Here is a 22,430-nt window from a genome sequence, read left to right on the forward strand (position 1 = left end):
CTTACATATTCAACTTCTATTTGGGGAAATGGTAATTATCCAATTTATTTTGGTTCTACTGTTAGACATTTCAGATATGGCATCAGATAAAAGCTCTTAGGAGTACTTGGGGCTAGAGGTTTTGATTGTTTTTATTTCTTCTCATTTCCTAAATAGTCTATGATCTCTTTCACTGTGTTGGGGGAAAAGAAAGACTTTACCAAAAAAAATTCATCAGTTTTTATTTTTAGATCATAGGCAAATCTGATCTAAATTAATTATAACAATATTAGTCATAATGGCCAAATAGTAAAATTCTCTTGCAATAAAAATAGTGGAATGGCATGATTCCTCCAAGTTCCACTTTCCAGGTTGACTCTAAATGTCTCTGATATCCCGTTCTTTAACCTCTCCAATTAATTTGCTTATTATTTTGTTCATTCATCCATTCTTCATTCACTCGTGCACTTACTTATTGGCTGAATGGATACTAAGTAACAGGCACTGCCCTGAATGATGAGAGGAGTAAGAGACTATGCCTGTCCACAGGACATTTACTATTCATTATGCTGGTAGCATAAAGAGCTACAATAATACAGTATTCCCCCCTCATTCATGGCTTCACTTTCTATGGTTTCCGTTACCCACAGTCAATGCAGTCTGAAAATATTAAAAGGAAAATTTCAGAAATAAACAATTCATAGTTCTTTGTTTTCTCTCAAAAAACATAGGGTATCTTAATTAATGCAGCTTATTAATTAACAATTTTTCTTCCTGAGCATACAAGGAGATACTAAGAAAGTACCTTTCTATATTAAAACCATGTGATACTACTGTATATGAAAAGCCAAATAAAATTTCTGCAGAGAAAAAGGAAAGACTAACAATTAATGCCAAATAAAGATCATATCTATGCTATGAAATTTACTGAGAAGACAAAGTACTTGTCTTTGATTAAGAAGTGCTACAGTTTTTTTTAAACTGTAGCCACATTAATGGGTGTGAAGTGGTATAGCATTGGGGTTTTGATTTGCTTTTCACTAATGGTGTTATGTATCCTTTAATGTGCGATTTATTGGCAACTGTGTATCTTCTTTGGAATACCCATTTTTTACCCATTTTAAAAGTAAGTTGTTTGTTTTTTGCTGTTAAGTTGTAGGAGTTCTTTGTATACTCTGGACATTAACCCCTTATCACATATGTAATTTGCAAATATCTTTTCCCATTCTGTGAGTTGCCATTTTACTCTGTTGATTATGTCCTGCAATACACAAAAGTTTTTAAATTTGATGTACTCCAATTTACCTATTTTCACTTTTGGTGTCATATACAAAAAATCATTGCCAAATCCAATGTCATAAAGTTTTTTCATATGTTTTCTTTCAAGTGTTCTAAAATGTTAGCTTTTACGTTTAGGTCTTTAATCCATTTTGAGTTAATTTTTCTATATGGTGTAAGGTAGTGCATCTGCCAATTCCATTTGTTGAAGAATGTCCCTTCCCCATTGAAAGCTTTTCGGGCACTCTTGTCGAAAATCACTTGACTATATATGTGAGAGTGTATTTCTGAGCTCTCCATTTTATTCCACTACTTTATATGTTTATCTTTATGCCAGTGCCACACTGTTTTCATTACTGTATCTTCCATAGTAAGTTTGGAGATCAAGAAGTGTGAGACTTCCAACTCCGTTGTTTTTTTTCAAAGTTGCTTTGGCTTTTTGGTGTCTCGTGAGATTTCATGTGAATTTCAGGATGGGCTTTTCTATTTTTGCAAAAATGTTATTAGAATTTTGATGGGGACTGAATTAAATCTGTGGATCACTTTGCGTAGGAGTAGTATCTTCTTATGTGGATGATATCATTTCATCCATACAAATCTATGAGGTAGGTATTATTTTTTTCATTGAAGTATAATTGACTTATTATATTAGTTTCAGGTACAAAAGTAATTTGATTTTTCATACATTATGAAATGATCAACATGATGTCTAGTTACCATCTGTCACCATACAGAATTATTATAATATTATTGACTACATTCCCCTGTGCTGTACATTACATCCCTGTGACTTATTTACAGTCAGACCTCTGGATTTGTGGACCGCTATCTGTGGACCCACAACCAATGACCCAATCAACCACAGATTGAAATTTGCATCTGGTTAACCCTTGGATGTGAAACCTGTGGATATCTAGAGACAACTGCACTACACTATTTTATATAAGGGACTTGAGCTTCCACCAATTTTGGTAACTTCAGGGGTTCCCAGAACCAATCCCCTGTGGATACTGAAATATGACTCTATTTTATAACTGGAAGTTGGTACCTCTTAAAGCCCTTCACCTATTTTACCTATTCCCCCCCTTTCCTCTGGCAACTACCACCTTGTTCTCTGTATCTATGGGTATGTTCCTATTTCCTTGTGTTTGTTCATTTGTTTTGTTTTTCAGATTCCACATCTAAGTGAAATCATATAGTATTTGTTTTTATTGGTCTGACTTATTTCACTTAGCATAACATACCCTAGGTCCACCCATGCTGTCACAAATGGCAAGATTTCATTCTTTTTTATGGCTGAGTAATATTCTATTCTATATATATATACACACATACATACACACACACACACATCTCTGACATCTTCTTTACGCATTCAACTACCAATAGACACTTAGGTTGCTTCCAAATCTTGGCTATTATAAATAATGCTTCAGTGAACATTGGGATGCATATATCTTCTTGAATTAATGTTTTTACTTTCTCCTGATAAATACTCAGAGGTGGAATTGCTGGATCACATGATAATCCTATTTTTAATTTTTTGAGGAAACGCCATACCGTCTTTCACAGTGGCTATTCCAACTTACATTCCTACCAACAGTGCATGAGGGATCCCTTTACTCCACACCTCAACAATACCTGTTATTTGCTGTCTTTTTGATAACAGCCATCTTGATAGGTATGAGGTGATATCTCATTGTATTGATTTGCATTTCCCTAATAATTAGTGATGTTGAGCATCTTTTCATGTGCCTGTTGGCCATTTGCATGTCTTTGGAAAAATGCCTATTCGGGTCCTCTGCATAATTTTTAAATCAGATTGTTTTTAAATATTGAGTTGTATGAGTTCTTTATACATTTTGGATATTAACTCCTTATCAGACATATCATTTGCAAATATCTTCTCCAATTCAGTAGATTGCCCTTTCATTTTTTGATGGTTTCTTTTGCTGTGCAAAAACTTTATATATTCTCAATTGGTTATTTTTGTTTTTGTTGCCCTTGCCTGAGGAGACAGATCCAAAAAAATTATTGCTAAGACCTTACTGCCTATGCTTTATTGTAGGAGTTTTATGGTTTCGGGTCTTATATTTAGTCTTTAATGCATTTTGAGTTTATTCTGTATATGATGTAAGAGAGTGGCCTAGTTCAATTCTTTTGCATGTAGCTGTCTCATTTTACCATTCACTGAAGAGGCTGTCATTTCCCCATTGCATATTCTTGCATCCTTTGTTGTAGATTAATTACCCCTACAAGACTGGGTTTATTTTTGGGTTCTCTATTCTGTTTCATTGATCTATATATGTTTTAATGCCAATTCCATACTGTTTTGATTACTACAGCTTTGTAGTATAGTTTGAAATCAGGGCGTGTGATATCTCCAGCTTTGTTCTTCTTTCTCAAGATTGCTTTGGCTATTTGGGGTCTTTTGTGGTTTCAGACAAATTTTAGGGTTATTGTTCTAGTCCTTTGAAAAATGCCACTGGAATTTTGATAGTGATTGCATCAAATCTGTCAATTACTTTGGGTAGGTAGTATGGTCATTTTAATAATATTAACTCTTCCAATCCAAGAGCATGGTATATCTTTCCATTTATTTGTGTCATCTTCAATTTCTTTCGTTGATGTCTTATAGTTTTCAGAGTATAGGTCTTTTGCCTCCTTGGTCAAATTTATTCCTAGGTGTTTTATTCTTTTTGATGCAATGATAAATGGATTTGTTTTCTTAATTTCTATTTCTGCTAGTTTGTTATTAGTGTATAGAAACACAACAGATTTCTGTATATTGATTTTTGCAACCTATAACTTAATTGAATTCATTTATAAGTTCTAATAGTTTTTTTTCCAGTGAATTCTTCAGGGTTTTCCATTATCTAGTAACATATCACTTGCAAATAGTTATAGTTGTACTTCTTTCATCCAATTTGTATGCCTTTTATTACATTTTCTTGTCTGATTGCTGTGGCTAGGACTTCCAATACTATATTGAATAAAAGTGCAAGTGCACACTCTTATCTTGTTCTTGTTCTTAGAGAAGATGCTTTCAGCTTTTCACCATTAAGTAGCTGTGGGCTTGTCATATACAGCTTTTACTATGTTGTGGTATGTTCTTTTTATATTCACTTTGTTGTAAATTTTTTTATCATAAATGGATGTTGAATTTTGTCAACTGCTTTTTCTGCATCTATTGAAATGACCATACGATTTTTATCCTTTGGGACCCCTATAATGTGAATGTTAGTGTACTTGATATTGTCCCAGAAGTCCCTTAAACTATTCTCATTTTCTAAAGTTCTTTTTTCTTTTTGCTGTTCTGATTAGGTGATTTCCATTATTCTGCCTTCCAGATCACTGATCAGTTCTGTATGATCTAACTTGCTGTTGATTCCTTATAGTGTATTTTTCATTTCAGTTATTGTATTCTTCAGTCTGATTGGTTCTTTCTTATATTTTCTAACTCTTTGTTGAAGTTCTCATTGTATTTCTCCATTCTTCTCCTGAGTTCAGTAAGCATCTTTATGATCATTATTTTGAACTTTTATCAAGTAAATTACTCATCTTTGTTTCAGTATGTTTTTTCCCTCTGGGGTTTTATTTTGTTCTTTCATTTGGAACATAGTCCTCTGTCTCCTCATTTTGTTTGACTTTCTGTGTTTGTTTTTTACAAATTACTTGAAATAGCTACTTCTTCTGGTCTTAAAAGTGTGGCCTTATGTAGGAGTGTGCCCTGTGTAGACCGCATGTGCTAGGTGCTTTTGGTGGACCAGCAGGAGCTGGAGTGGGCTCAGGCCAGGGTGTACAGAGATGTTGGTCAAAGGGTACAAACTTGCAGTGAGAAGATGCATAAGGTCCAGATATCTAGTGCACAGCATTGTGATTATAGTTAAATTTGTTTTCTTTACTCCCTTGGAAAAATGAAAGGTCATCACCTCACAACCATCAATAGTCTTGTTTTCCATGTACATGTTGACCCTGTACCTAAATACCAAACATCCTATCAGATAACCTTCCAATTTTAAGTAGCTTTTTACCTCAAGAGGCTCCCAGAGAGAATTAATATGACTTTGTTTCCGTCTCTACTTGCTTCTCCTAAAAAGATGCAGAAAAATAGAAACTTTGTATACATTCCCATCACAGCATGTGGAGTTTAATACCTACCTACCACCCCATCCACAAAGCTGAATAGCCACACAAGAAAGTGGAACGAGTCACTCAGCACCACTCTAGAAGCAGTTTAAAATGACAGCTTTGCAGAACATATGTGAGCTCAGAATAAAGACCTCTGGTAAATTCATGCAATATGCTTTGTACACTAATAAAATTCATCATAGTCTCTTGGAATGCAATAATTATTCATGCTCTCCTCATTCTGTTTTTTTGGGGGGGAGGCAGGAAGGAGAACAAATGGAAATAGTTCTATACAGCATCATGTTGAGATGAAGGTAAGTGGGATGTGATTTTTCTCAGGTGTGTAGTTTAGTGAGAGAGAGCAGCCTGAATATGAAGGTCGGCAGCAGTATTGCTTTTTCCTGTCAGAGCACTGGAATTAAGTGAAATGGATTTGAAATAGAAGAACATATTGTACTGTACTTCTTATGGAAGAAAACATATCCCTATAACACTTTGTACAAGCTAACATTAGACATGGTAATTAAATTCAGTGGTTGTTCCAAGATTAATAGATGCTTTCCTTCAAGTACTTTGCTAGCAGAACAGAATCAGATGGAAGCAAAATGAGAGAAAAATGAATCTCATCCTTTTCATTTCATTGAGCTGCAGGAAAGCACTTTGCAGCTAACCCTTCACAAAGACCCAATACACAGTCTCATGAGGTGGTTGGTCCCCTTTCCTTCTGATATGCGTAATTCCCAAGCACAGTGACTGTAAAGCAATATCCTTTGGCCACCAGCTAAGTTCCGTCTAGGCTTTTGACAGGACATATCACTGTGCATATTAATTGTCAACATAATTTAAATCTGAATTCAAAACTCTCAGCTCATGTCAACAAAGGTGATGTTCAATAAGTTATGTTGACTAGGAGCTGACTTTTTCTTTTCAAAGAAAATACTGTATTTAGATTAAATCAACTTATGTTTTTACTTAAGTATAAAAAAGCACCAAAATTGAGCAGCATATTTCATTATTAAGTAAGTTTGCTTTTTCTAGGTTTTTTTTTTCTAGTGAAGACATTCTCTAATCATTAATAATGAGACAGCATAACATCATATGCATCCTGATGGAATGTACTGAGAAGGACATAATATTATTTTTGTGGTATTCTTGTCAAAAACATAATCTGAATATAACCATTAAAACATCAGAAAAATCCAGATGAAGGGTCATTCAATAATTCTTTTAAAATGTCAGTGTTATAAAAGACAAAAAGAAAGGCTACAGAACTGTTTCAGATTAAAGGAGACTAAAGAAATAAGATAACTAAATGAAATGTATTATGAGATCTTGGACAGGATCCTAGACTTTAAAATAATTACTCTAAAGGGCATTATTCAATTGGCAAATCTGAAATGTGGATTCCAGATTAAATAATAGTATTGTATTAATGTTTAATTTCCTAATTTTGATAATATAAATTTCTTGTTCTTGGGAAATATACATTGATGTACCTAGGAGTAAAGGGCATTATTTCTGCAACTTAATCTGAAATAATTCAGAAAAAAATATATCAATATCTATCTGTCTATCTCTCTATCCAGAAGCAGAGAGAATGATAAAATAAATGGAGAAGAATATTAACAACTAATGAATCTAGAGAAAGGGCATATGAACATTTTTCATACTATTTATGCACTTCTCATGTAAAGTTAAATGATTTTTGAATAAAAAGTTTAAAAAATACTTTAAAAAGATATTCTCTATAGTTGGCATTAAGCATCAGTTGTCTCAAAACTTGTCTTGCCTTGCTTTCATCTTGTACGCACTGAAATTATTAGCAATGACACACAAAAAATTCTTAGCAGTGTCGAAGAACTGTAAAAAAATATTAAATAATTTTTTACTGTTTTAAATAATGCAAAATTCACCTAAAATCTGTTGGATTTGAAACACACAATTCACTGGTGTCAATTTTAGATCTACAGTTTGAATGTGAATTTCACACAGAGATCAAGTTTACACGCTTATTCAGTGGATATTGCAAATGTTCTTTACTACTGTTGTGTAGGAACTTTCTATTAGTTCTTTAGCTTAATTCAGTGTGTCCCATTTTGAGGAACATTAAAAATGAAACTGTTTTATCTAAGTATCATATTTTTAAAGAGCTTTTAGTTTGATGATTTGTAAATGACATCTTTTGAGACAACTGCTATTCTTAAGGAAGTTTGTGGGTGTATGGTCCCAGCGTTTTGGGAGGAGCATTATTGACATGTAGTAGGAAGAGGTCAGAATCGATAGACAGTGTGGGACAAACCTAACCCATGAAAATTTATTTACTTCATACACTACTTTCAATGTCCCAGTGGACATCCATCATAGCAAAACCCTGTTAATAATTATTAAATATAGAGCATAATTTCATTTTTTAAATTAAAAAAGTATTTTGCACAATTTAAATACTCATTGTATTTTCCAGGAATGTAAATATTACTACCTATACATTGAGGAAAGAATGCATTTTGGGGGGTGGAATTCTACTAGAAACTGTTTACCAATCTGGAAAATCATACCATCACTGGTTATGCCACTCATTTTTGAGTGGCCAACACAACACACCTAAATCAGTCTGTATGATGAACCTGTCCTCACTATGGACATTCCAGTAACATACACAAATATAACTATTTAGCCTTTATTTTGAAATGTCAAAAATTTTAAAAGTTTCAATTGTATATTGTCCTATTTCCTTTTTTTTTAATTGAAAATTACCTGATTTGGGCTGTTGGCTATTATTATTGTTATTATTATTATTACTATCAACTGTTTTTTTAGAGTAGCTTCAGGTTCCCAGTAAAACTGAGCAGAAAATATAGAGATTTATCAAATACCTCTTCCCTGTATGGCTCCCCTCACTATCAACATCACACATCAGAACAGTACATTTGTTATAATCAGCGACACCTCATTATCACCCCAAATCCTTAGTTTATATTAGGGTTCATGGTGATGTACATTGTAATGACATGTATCCACAACTATAGTATTGTACAGAATAGTTTTACTGCCATAAAAATCCTTCTTTCCACCTATTCATCCCTCCTTTCCCTCTAACCTCTGGCAATGACTGATCTTTTTACTATCTCTATGGTTTTGCCTTTTCTAGAATATCATATAGTTGGAATCAGAACCCTAACACATACTGAACATAGCCTTTTCAGATAGGATTATTTCACTTAGTAATATGCATTTAAAATTCTTATTTCTTTTAAATCCAAATTTCTTTATTATAAGTAGAAGTAAGCATCTGACTCTTTCTAGTGTAATTGTGCTCAAACATTTACTTGAAATATATTTTATATTATAAATTACATTCCTTTTTTTTCTCCTTTAGATCACAGGATATTTCATAGATTATATTACCCTTGAATTTCATCTTAGTATAGCACAGAGGATGATATTAAATATTTATCCTTCGTAAAATTAATTTTTCCACTGTATTAAAAATTTTTCCAGCTTTATTGAGATATGAGGGGGAGGGAATAGCTCAAGTAGCGGGGAGGGTATAGTTCAAGTAGTAGAGTGCATGCTTAGCATGCATGAGGTCCTGAGTTCAATCCCCAGTACCTCCTTTAAAAATAAATAAATAAATCTAATAACCTCCCTCCCCCCAATTTTTTTAAATTTAAAAATATGAGATATGATTGACAAATAAAAATTGCATATGTTTAGGTTGTGCAATGTCATTTTCTTTAAGGTATACAGTGTGATGTGGAGTCTAAAAAATCGAATTCAGAAAACCAGATTAGAATGGTGGTTGACAGGGGCTTGGGGTGGGGGAAATGAGGAGATGTTGGTCAAAGGATACAAATTTTCAGTTACAAGATGAATAAATTCTGGGGACCTATTATACAGCATGGCAATTATAGTTAATAGTACTGTATTGTAGAGTTGAAATTTGCAGAGATTAGATCATAAGTGTTCTCACACACACCCTCAAAGAGTCACATTATAAAATATTTCTTTTAAAATGGGGTAAATGTTATTCAAAACATTTTTTCAATGAATTATTGTATGATCCAGCAATTCTACTTCTGGGTATATACTCAAAGGGATTGAAATTAGGGTCTCAAAGTGATACTTGTATACTCATGTTCATAGCAGCATTATTCACAAGGGCCAAAAGGTAGAAGCAACTCAAGTGTGTCCACTGACAGATGAATGAATAAATAAAGTGTGATTATATCTATATCTATATCTATATCTATATCTATATCTATATCTGTCTATCTATCTCATACACACACACACACACACACACACACACACACACACACACACACACTGGAATACTATTCAGCCTTAAAAAGGAAGGAAATGAAAATTCTGACATATGCTTCAATATGGATGAAACTTAATGATATTAAGTAAGTGAAATAAGCCAGTCACAAATGACAAATACTGTATGAGTCCACCTATATAAGTACGGAAAGCAGTGAAATTCATAAAGACAGAGAGTAGAATGATGGTTACCAGGAGCTTAGGGGAAGGGGAATGGGAAGTTACTGTTTAATGGGTACGGAGTTTCAGTTTTGCAAGATGAAAAGAGTTCTGGAGATTGGTTGCACAACAACGTGAATGTACTTAACAGTACGGAACTGTGCACTTAAAAATGGTTGACATAGTACATTTTATGTTATGTATTTTACCACATCAAAAAAAAAAAAAGCTCAGAGACAAATCTGGGTGGAAGAGCACTGAGCATGATAGAGTTGAGATCCACTGCTCTGCAGGCTTAAAGGAGGGCATGGTCTATGGTCTATTTGACCCCACTTCCCTCTTCCCAGCATGTTATACATTCTCCAGTATGGAGACAAAGAACAGTGAAAGAGAAAAGTCATCTCTGCATATGATCACCAATGGCAAGTTAATTGAACCAATTGTGTAGTTTTTCACCGAGCACTCATCCTATTGTCAAAAGACTCAGTGTGGGCAGTTGATGATCCAAACAGCCCTGCTGATGAAGGAATCACCTCCAAGCTGCTCTCGTGGGAGACTCAGCACAGCTCCAAGCTGACTTTCAGTTGGGGTCTCCTACCACATCCACATTCACCACTCTCCTCTGAGCACCTTTGCTCCAAAGTATCCTACCAATTTTGCAGCCTGTCTCTGGGACCTGTTGGCACAGGAGGGATCCATCTTTTCACACCCTTCAGAAAGTAAAAATTGGGAACTTGAGTGGTCAGGCATTTTTTTAAGAGACATTGTCTCTTACACTTCTCATCTCACCCTAGTACTTTTGGAGGCAGAGCAATATGCCCAATGATAAAGATATCAATTCCCTCTTGTAGACCTAACCAAATATTGACTAGTTCTCTCAATACTGTGGAGTAACCAAAAGAATGACCCCACCCCCACCCCACCCTGCCTGTCTCAGGAAGCTGAGGTGAAGGGATAATATTCGTTTAGGAATACAGGAGGAACATAGGAATACAGGAACACTGATGAAGGAATAGTGATCAAGGCTTAAAATCCATTTTCAGATGGACCCTAGGCACACCTCCAAAAGGACTGCTCTCTTTCCTCTCAGTACCCCTAGTTTTTCTTTTTATGGAAAATGCCAGGTGGCATGGAATCTTTGAGCCAAAAACTAAGCCTTCGTTAAATCCAGTCTGGGAAAATTTGTTTTTGTTCTAAATAAGACTTGATCTCAGCTATAATGTCTACTTTAGTCTATAATCTCTACTTCATAATCTCTAGAGAAGGAAATGGTCTCAAACAGTCCCTCATGCCACTCTGTCACACAGGTCTCACCAACAGTATTTTTTTGGAGACCTGCACCCTCATAGGCACACTTCTTCATCTTGTGTGTGCCTACTCTTGCTAGGGGCTGCCTGAGTTTCACTCCCCCACCTCCACCACACACACATTTATGTCTTGGCTTTCACAGCTTCCTGTTCCAGTTCTATTAGACCATTAGTCTGATCTTGCTTTAGACTTTAGTTTCCTGCATTGATTCATTCATTCATTTATTTAGTCACACAAAAACATTAAATATATTCTGTGTGCCAAGCCTTTCAACACGGATAACCCCACTGCCTGTGACAATCCCTGTGACCTCAGGAGAGACACTCCTTATTCCAACCCTGGCCCTCATAAACCTCTCTACTCAGGTTAAGACCACTTCTTGTAACACCATTATCCACTTCCCACCCCCAAATCCAGCTCCTTTGCTAGGCAAATCATCACGGTAGCTTGCTTACGGCTTGTGCGTTTCCTCATCTGAAGGGCTGCTTTTGCTCTTCAAGATCTCCTGCCACTTCCTGTTATTCTTCTATGAACAGTCAGATAACTCCAAATCATAAGAAACTGCTCTTTCTATATCAAGTAACTGTTGCTGAATAACAAACTACCCCCAAACTCAGGGCAAACACCAATCATTATTTATCATAGCACATACACCCTTGTGTTGGATGGGCTTTTCTCTAGGCTGGACAATCAAGAATACCTTAGCTGCTGCAGCTCTTATTCACGTATCTTTCATCCTGCCCTGGGAGCAACAGACTAAGTTAGGCATGTCCTTCTCATGGGGAAGGCATAAGCACAAAGTGAGTGAGCCCAATGAGGCAAACACTTCTCAAGCCTCTATCACATTTGCTAATCCCATTGGCCAAAGCATGTCATCGTGACTAAACCTGGGGTTAAGGAATTATGTCCCATCTATGCTGGAAAGAACTGCAGAGTTATATACAAAAGGTATGGATATGGGTAGAAGTGGGAAATTGGGGTCATAGATAACAATCTTTTGCACTTCTCATCTCTTCCACCTCACCATTTCTGCTGTAATCTTACTCTTACACTGCATCCACATATCTCCCCAAACCAGACTTCAGTTTGCCATACCTTTTAGACATTATTAAAGGTGTCTTTCTCAGGGCAACTTTTCTCTTAATTCACATCTAGGCTGCTCAAATTCAGTTTGTTCACCTCACGATCACATTCACATCTTTGTCCATGTAGTAGAATGCCAAAATCTAGTATGAGCATATTCTTAATACACATAAAATTGTTTTGGGATTGGAAAGCAGCTTGTTGAAATATAACAATTAGAGACAGATGATTATTAAAGGATATTCTAGATCGGAATTTTAAAAATTACTTTATGTGCTATTTGATCAGTAGATGGCTTCTGCCCAAGTCTACACCCTGAGAATGTGAACAAGCCCAGAACATCTAAAGGGATGTAAAACTTTGAATGACAGAATTTAAATGGACACATGGCTCCCCATACATTCTTTCATTGGACGGTGATGAAAGAATTGGTAATTCTGAGATGGCGTAAGCAATGGACATGAACTTGAAGTCTTATCTCTTGCAAGCTCACTCAAATAAGTTCACAGAGCATCTCTGCACTAATGCTCTTGATGAAATGGCATGAGATTCTTTTGTTACAAAGGTAGTGGTAGAACCAAGTGTGACCTTAGGGCAGTATGTTATGATGGAAAAATCACTGAATTGGCAGTTTGGAACTCTGAATTCTAGATCCCGATAAGCCATCACATTAGCTATGTGTACTTGGATGAGTCTCTTAACTTCCCTGAATCTTAGCTTTCTCGTTTGCAAATATAAGCTGGCACTAGATATTCTTAAGGCTTTGCCTAGCTCTAAGACTCTACCATCCTAAAAAGTATTACACATCTAACAGTTGGAATCCTTCTCAATTGATCCTAAGCATAACGTACTTCCTAAAAGGAAATCTAGGGATTTGCCAGAGTTTTATCCCTCCATTTATTAATTATCTGTGATTAAAAGATAAACTGTACCATACATAATGTCTTCAGTCCTGTTGTATCTTGAAGCAAGACAAGAATACATAACTTACTTAATACAAATTCATCTTAACTGCAAGAAAAACAGCTCAAAATGTATGCTCTACTAATAATGGGTTAGCATTATCGTATTTATATGTAAAGAATCCTTTTTCCCATTTAACAAATACATGCTGTAAATGATATAATGAAGGCCTTGCTAATAAATGCTGACCGGGATGTCTTTCACCACCTCAAGAAGTGATTTTAAGCAATCAATGATGGCTTATTTTTCAAATCCCCTGTGTTGTTATTTTAGTTACAAACAAAAAGGAATTGCAAAGATATTGTAATTGATTTGCTGGCAAGTTTACAGCCTCTATCAGTGATTTATTAGGTTTATATGGCTCCCTGTGAATTTCAGCAGCTAGAGTTATCCACTTATTATTTCCCAGTGCATTAGGTTGGTGGTATGATAGGCTGTCTTCAGATGTAGGTTATGTCTTCCATCTACTTCTTACTACCATTATTGAGTTAGATGTTTTTAGATTATAATTACTGCCACTTGAGCTCTTGGAATCCACACATTCACTCAATAGTTCAATGGAGCTGTTACCAGAAGCCAAGTATTTTGGACACCTGGGAGTAAATAGGCATTATGAAAAAAATAAGTTTTTTTCCATATTGCTCTGTAAATAAATGAGATACTGCCAGAGAACTTTGTACATAGTAAAATGCTATGCAAAAGCATGTTACAGCTCTCTTTTTATTTTTCACCTATTTTTTGTTGTTGTTCAGAATGGTAAAATTAACAAAATCTAGTTGTCACCATCTGTTTGATGTCCCTAAATGCCATCTTTAATTAAAACATTGAAGTTGTGATATTTACTCTTTGGGTCACAAGACTTCTCTCCTTCTGTATTTAGTTTCTTTGTATGTGTGTGCCTCTTTAAATAAGTAAATTTTATAAGTGAAAGCTTTACAATGCCAAAAAAGCCACCATTCCCTGATTGAAGCTCTTTTTTCGTCCTTTAATTAAAATCTCACTCTAATCAAATCCATTGAGTTTTAGGTCCATTTTTTCTTGTCTTTTAAATTTTAAATGACCAAGAGATATATCTGTGGAAACACTTTTTAAATTTGGTCCTCTTATAAGTGCCAATTCCAGTATGACTCTGTAGTCATGCATTCAGGCCTAGAAAATGTTTAATGTTTCATTGAGTCCTCATTCTCAGTTTCATAAGATCCTCCCATTTTATCCCTCTAAGATGCTGTTCTAAAATCACTCCTAGCTTTTTATGTTTCTTTATATATCTAAGGAGATACTGTATCATAGAAACATGCTATGCTACCCAGCTTCTTTTACTTTTTTCTATCAAACAAATACATGCTAAGGAAAATCCATTTCTACATCTGACACCCTCAGTGGTTCTATTATAGCATAAGCAAAACTGATGTCCTAATTTATGCCCAGCAGCTGAGACTAGGGTTTCTCAGCCTCAGGACTATATACATTTTAGGCCAAATAATACTTTGCTTTGAGGGCTGAATTGTGCCTTATAGAATGTTCAGCAGCATTCCTGACCTGAACCCATTAGATGCCAGTATCATCTCCTCTAAGTTGTGACAACCAAAAATGTCTCCAAATGTCCCTGGGCGGGGGTGGGGGTGGGGGGGTGGGCAGCAATATTGCTCCTAACTCACACCCACTGGCTTAGCTATATCAATCAGGCTATTCCTCAGCTCAGTTTTTACATTTTTAAAGGTGGAAGCTTTGATTTGCTCAATTTAACCTGCAATGTGTGATCATCCTCTGTTACTAAGACTACAGGAGCTGTTCTATACCTGGAGCAAACTGTTCATCTGCAGTAAAGACCACATACTTACACAGGCTTACTGTGTGCTATTTACGCTATTAAGTGCTACTTACACATTTTTTCATTTAGTTCTTCCGTTTCACGTATGAAGAAACCAAGGCAGGAAACCCAATTTCCTGGGAACTTTTAATCCAGATTCTAGAGAAAGCAAATGTTCTAGTGCTTTAAGACCTCTAAACTTTTTTCTCCCTTTGTTATGCATATTTCGTGATTTTGAGCAACTTGTTAAAGCTCCAAATGCTTTAATTTCTATCAATAGTATTATTTATTATCATTATTATCTATGTAAACTATAACATAAGAAAAATTATTCTTTAGCTTCGAATTCTACTGGAAACCTCCCTCCAAAGAAACTCTGGATTTCCATGTAGCTTTTTGACTTGCTATTGGGTAATACTAGAGTTCCTTTAGTTTTCCTTCTGCTTGAAGCTGTAGACATATTGGACATACAGACATTCAATAAATCTTTGCCAACTGACTGCATAAAGAACTGTGAAAAAGTACAAATTGCTTATCTATAGAAATTTAAGGTATTTTTCCCAAGGATATAAACAATTCTTGATATTCCAGCAGTTGATGATCAATGTTGAGCATCTGTGTATTTTTACATATTCTAGTAGATTCTTTCTCTTAAGCAGAGGGCTCCTATCAGCATTTTTCCCCAAAGTTCTGGGGTATCAGCTAGTGCTATTATTCACCAGGGCCTCAATAGACATTAACTTTAAATTCTGAGACAACTTGCAGCAAAAGGGGAAAGAGGGCGAACTCAGTCATCAATTTAGTTACGACGAGCTGGCTTTATGAAATTGAACTTCATCTTGAACCCTTATGTCTTCACTTCCTCAGGCTGTTGTGTGTGGTCTCTTGCCTCAAAATAATGATTAATCACCTTCTGAAGGTCCCTGATGTGCGGTCTGAGGCAAATGAGGAACTCCCATGTCACCAGAGTAGTGAATGGATGAGCACAGGAAGGCAAACAATGGCCAGCAGTACTGGTTACTTCTTAATAATTGCTAAATGGGATCGAGTGTTTTCTTTTCTCTAAAAGATGAAGGGTGAGGTTCCTATAAGGCATTGGCAGGAAAGGTAAACATTAGGAAGAAACGTACTGGGAACTTAGGACTGACTTAGGCAGGAAATGAGTTTAGCTACAGTGACATTCACTTTTGACAGCACCTGCACAGCATGTGCCTGGCATAGTGCCTGGAGAGGGAAAACATTTTGACTACATTTCTTGGAGGAAAAATAAGGAGTATGAGATTGCATTCTCAAAGGCATATCTGCAATTCATCTCTGCAAAGGGTCTAATATGTGAACACTTTTGGTTTGGACTACATGTGAGTTTCATCGGCCTGGTTCCACATTGATTATTAAGTGTTATTTTCTGTCTAAATGAAGCTACTTTTTAGAACTGCATTGTTAAATCTGTATTTCCAGATTTGGGCAATATTCATTAAGAAGAACTACGAACCTTTTGTCCTCAAATCAATTAATGTCGTCCCTTAACACTGCCAAGAATAAACCATGCAAAGCTAATTGAGAGAGTGTTCACTTTTCTAGCACAGACAAGCAGAAGTTTTAGGGTCAAGAAAATGAAAATTATTCTTTTATATTATAGTAAAGAGATAGAACAAGTCTCATTTCCAGCAGCTCTCCCTTAAGTAATACAGTTAAAAACAGGAAACATGAGCCCAAGCATCCATTGGATGAAGAATAGCTTTCTGGTAAAGAGATGCTCACAGACATGTATTTATATTAAAAGCAGTTGTTTATCAAGACACCTTTTTCAATCACCTTGTAAATTAATGTCTAAAATCCTTGCAAGAAACACCATATGCTAGTCAAAGCATCTTCTTAGGCAGCCTAAGAAGCCAGCTCTGAAAATAAAGCCAGCATTGGTTAAGCCAAGAAACATTACTGTTAAATGAAAATGCCAAGACTGATCTCCAGGACAATCATACTCATGTGGAATTTTCTTATTGGTAAAACGAGAGAATTTTAGAACATAAAATATACAATGCTGAGCACATGGAATAAGAAGTGGTGCTCAGTTACTTCAGAATCATTTTCCCTTTTCCCCAAATATATAATATTTCATATATATACATTTATATAAATATATACATATATATATGTATTTAACTTTCAAACTTGTTTCTGGAACTATAAATATTTGCTATACCATCTTATAGTTAATTAGTGTTTGTATTTCTTTGATAGTTTTAAGAAACTTTGGATATTCTATAGTAACTAGTAGATGAATGTCTATATTGATTTAACTTTCTCAGTAAGGGATTTGGAAATTAGTGTATGTGACTCTAAAACAGAAATGCTTTAAGGTAAATTTCCAAAGCGGTGGTTCCCATTGTACTGGGATTCTCAGCTGTAAGTTAGTGATGATTATGTAATGTGTTGGATGAAAAATGTTTCTATATAGATTAAAGCAACTGAAGAAATGTTGTTTCAAGGAGATGAACAGATTGAATAAGTGCTTTGGGATCATTACTAGAAGCAGGGACAGGCAGCATTTGTTGAGGGCATGCAGTGTGACATTAGGCTTCTGGTTTTACAATTAGAAGATAATATCAACATATATTGTCTCTTGTGGATTTACCTTTCCCCCATTAGTATTTGGCAGGGATTTCCTAAACAAAATGGAAAACAATGAAATTGATAGTAAGTGTTCCCAGACCATCAGTTTCTTTGAGATTTTTATCTTCATCCTAAGAATGTACATTGTTGGGCTTTCTTATGTAATTTCTTCCTTCTCACTCCAGCCCTTCCCTCCACACACTGCTCTCTCCCAAAAGAAACTTAAAGGAAATTATTCATAATGTAAAAAACAGGGTATCTAAACATGACACAGATGCCCACTCTAGGCTGCCTAGACAATAAGCTAGCTGGAATCTGGGAGCATCCATCCATCTTTTCACTGGATGGGGGACAGTGTTCAAGCTCAGCTTCCAATGGCACACAGAGCTTCCCGTCCATGACCACTCCTCTCCTCTCACAGACGACTCTTATCATTTCAAGGGCCCCACAGTCCTCAGGTACTGGGTTAGTTAGCATCCTAAATCCAGACTGCTGGCTCCATAAATAACATCCTTATTCCACTCAACAACAAGGCCACCATCTCACATTTGCTCCACAAGAAGTCAGAATCAAGAGTAAAATGTTCTCTCCATTGGAGTCAAACTCAAGTCAAGTCCAGAAAATGCTCCCCAGTGGGTGATGGACAGATTAGGGGATGATGATTATCTCTGAGAGCTGACTTTAGTCTTGTGAGTATTCTCTTTCCCCATAGATACCTACTCCTTAACCTAATATCTTTTAATTTGTAAAAGTTGTCCTTAATCCATCATATGACAGGTGGCAACCCTGAAAAGCATCACCTGGTTCAACAGCTTACTTATTTATTCTTTATTCATTTATAATTATGGCACAATAGATAGAATTTATCTACCTATGGTGTCCAGAATGATTTGGAAGGAAGTAATATTGTAAGAAGGATGTCTTTTAGGAAGCAGGACAAATACAGATGATAGAGTCTTTAATTAGTGTGGTGGAAGTGGAAATACAGAGATTTTTAAAAACTGTGTTACACTTTAAAATCACCTAGAAATTTTAGAAAATCCTGATGCCCAGGGTATATCTGAGACAAATTAAATTAGAAGCTCTGAAAGTAGAACCTAGATATCACTATATTTTCACTTTTTAAAAGATTTCTTGAGTACATATTAACAATATTGAGTATATACTAACAGTTCATCCCTTTTTATCACTGAGTAGTATTCCATTGTATGGATATACCACCATTTGTTTATTCCTTCACATGTTGATGGATGGTTGGGTTGTTTCCAGTGTGGGGCTATTTCAAATAAAGCTGCTATGAATGTTTGGTACAAGTCTCTATATGGAGATATGCTTTAATTTGTCTTGGGAAGTAGGGATGGGATGGATGGATAATATAGTAGGCATATGTTTAACTTTGGAAGGAACTGCCAAAATTTTTCCAAAGTGGTTGTACAATTTTACATTTCCACCTTCAGTATATGAGTTTTATTTGCTCCACATTCTTGACAACACTTGATATGGAAAGACTTTTAATTTTTCCCATCTGTCAAGTATGCAGGAATATCTCCTTGTGGTTTTCATTTGCATTTCTCTAATTATGATTTTGAACATCTTTTTATGTGCTTATTAGCCATTCATAAACCTTCTTTGGTGAAATATCTTCAAATGTTTTTCCCATTGTTTAGTGGGATGCATAATTTCTTATTATTGAGTTTTGAGAGTTTTTATATATTCTGGAGAGAAGTTCATCAGATATATGAATTGTAAATATTTGCTTCCAGTCAGTTGCTTGTTTTCAAAATCCTTTAACAGGATTTCGAAGAGTGGAAGTTCTTAGCCTTGGTGAAGTCCAACTTACCAATTTTTTTTTGTTATATAGATCATGCTTTTGGCATCATTTCTAAGAAATCTTTAACAAGGTCACAAAAATTCTCTTACGCTTTCTTCTAGAACTTTTATAGCTTTAGGTTTAGATCTATGATCCATTTTGAGTTAACATTTGTATATGGTGTGAGATATGGGTCAACTTTCATTTTTTATATAAAAGCATCCAATTGGAACAGCAACATTTATTTAAATGACTATCTTTCCCCCAAATTGTCTTTATACTTTTGTTGAAAATCAATTGGCCATATAAGCATGGTTTCATTTCTGACCTCTTACATGGTTTCATTGATTTATTTTTCTACTTTTACATCAATATCAATTTTAATTACTGTCATTTTACAAGTCTTCAAATCAGATAGTGTAAGTCCTCCACATTTGTTTTTTCTTTTTTAAAGATGCAATGTATATAGACATTCATGCAACAACAACTTAAAATAAGAAAAAGAATTATTCCATCACCAGAAAGATCTCTCTCATGCTATCCCTTTATAGTCACATCCACCTCTCTTCCACTCCTCCTCTCATCTTGAACTTCTGGCAAATACTAACTTGTTTTCTATCTCTATAATTTTGACATCTCAAAAATGTTATATAAATGGAATCCTATAATATTTTACTTTTTGAGATTGGCTTTTTTTTTCATTCAGGAGAAATTTCCTTGAGATCTATCCGAGTTCTTGTGTGTATCAATAGTTTGTTCCTTTTTATTGCTGAGTAATATCCCATCGTGTAAGTGTATTACAGTTTATTTAACCATTCATTCATCCATTGAGGGATCTTTCCATTGTTACCAATTTTGGGCTACTGAACAAAAGCTGTGTGGACATAAATTTTCATTTTTCTGGGACAGATGCCCAAGAGTTCAATTGCTGGGCTATATGGTAAGTGCATATTTAGATGTTTAAGAAACTGTCAAACTATTTTCCAGAGTTGGTGAACGATTTTACACTCTAACAAGTAATGTATGAGATCCAGTTTCTCTGTATCCTTGCAAAGAATTGGTGTCACTATTTTTTATTTTCATCATTCTCGTAAGTGTATAGTGATAGCTGGTAACAATCATAATCTGCATTTCCTCAGTGGTTAGTGATGTTGAATATATTTTATGTGTATATTTGCAATCCTTTTATATTCTGTGGTAAAATATCTCTTTTGCCCATTTTCTAATTGGATTGCTGGATTTTTACTGTTCAGTTTTGAGAATTCTTTTTATATTCTACTCATGGCTCCTTTATCAGATACATGGTTTGCAAACTTTTTTTCCAGCCCATAGTTCATTTTGTCATTCTCGTCACAAGGTATTTTAGAGAACAAAAATTTTACATTTGAAGTCTAATTTTTATTTTTCTTCTTTTATGAATTGTGCTTTTGGTGTCATGTATGAAAACTTTTCACAAAACCTCAGATCTCAAAGATTTTCTCCTATGTTACATTCTAAATGTTTTATAGTTTTAGGTTGTATATTTAAATCTATGATCCATTTCAAGTTATTTTTTGTATAAGGTATAAGGTTTAGGTCAAGGTTCCCTTTTTTTGTCTATGAATATTCAGTTACTTTAGCATTTTTTGTTGATAAGACTATCCTTCCTCCATTGAATTTCTTTACAACTTTGAAAAAAATCAGTTGGCTGTAGCTGTGTGCACTATTTCTGGTTTTAATATTCTGTTCCACTGATCAGTGTGTCTATCCCTTTACCAATACCAACCTGGTCTTGTTGACTGCTACCAGGTAATAATTCTTGGAATACGGTAGACTGATAACTTGCACTTTATTCTTCTTTTAAAAAAAATAGCTAGTCTAGTCTCTTGGTCTTTCCATATGAATTTTAGAATACTCTTGTTTGTATATATAAGAAATATCATGCTGGGATTTTGATAGAAGTGTGATACACCTGTATACCAATCTGGGAGGAAGTGACTTTTTTCCCTTTCTATTTTGAGTGTGCCAAATTATGAAAATAGTATGTTTCTCTATTTATTTAGATCTCTGATTTCTTTCATCAGCATTTTGTAGTTCAGCATACAAGTCCTGTACACATTTTTAAAATTTACACCCATGTATTTCCTTTCCCTTATGGAAATTATAAATAGTGTTGTGTGTGTGGTTTTTGTTATTGTTTTTTTGGTTTTCACAGTTTATTGGTAGTTTATACAAATACAATTAACATACATTACTCTTATATTCTATGACTAGGATTTTTTTGTAGATTCCTTGGAATTTTCTATGCAAACTATTAAGCTATCTACAATTAAGTATAATTTTATTTATTTCTTTCACATCTTTATGACATTTATTTCGTTTTCTTGCTTTATTGTACTGGCTAAAACTTCTAGTCCCAAGTTAAACAGCAGTGGTGAGACAAAACATCCTTGCCTTGTTCCTCATCTTAGAGCAAAATTGTTCAGTCTCTCAAAATTAAGTATAATATTAGTTGTACGTTGTTTTTCTTTTGTTGTAGATTATCTTTATAAAATTGAGGAAGTTCTTTTCTATAACTAGTTTTCTGAAAGTTTTTATCCCAAATGAGCGTTGAATTTTGTCAAATGCTTTTTCCGCAGCTGATATGATTGTGTGATTTTTATTTTTCTCATTAACTTGTTGGTATGATAAATTCCACTGATTGATTTTTGACCATTGAATCAGCCATGCATCCCTGGCGTAAACTCCACTTGTTCATGGTCTATAATTCTTTTTATGTGTTGATAAATATACTACACTTCAATATTTTAAGAATAAGAAAGAATATTCACGGGGAATATTGGTTTGTAGCAGGTTTTCTTTGTTGGGGGGAACTGTCTTTTGTCTGATTCTAGCGTCTGGTTATTACTGGATTCATAAAATGAATTTAGAATTGTCCTGTGGAGATTTCTTCTTGGGGAATTTTAAATTATGAATTCCATTTCCTTTATAGTT

Source organism: Vicugna pacos, chromosome X (assembly GCF_048564905.1).
Source record: "Vicugna pacos chromosome X, VicPac4, whole genome shotgun sequence".
NCBI classification, from domain to species: domain Eukaryota; kingdom Metazoa; phylum Chordata; class Mammalia; order Artiodactyla; family Camelidae; genus Vicugna; species Vicugna pacos.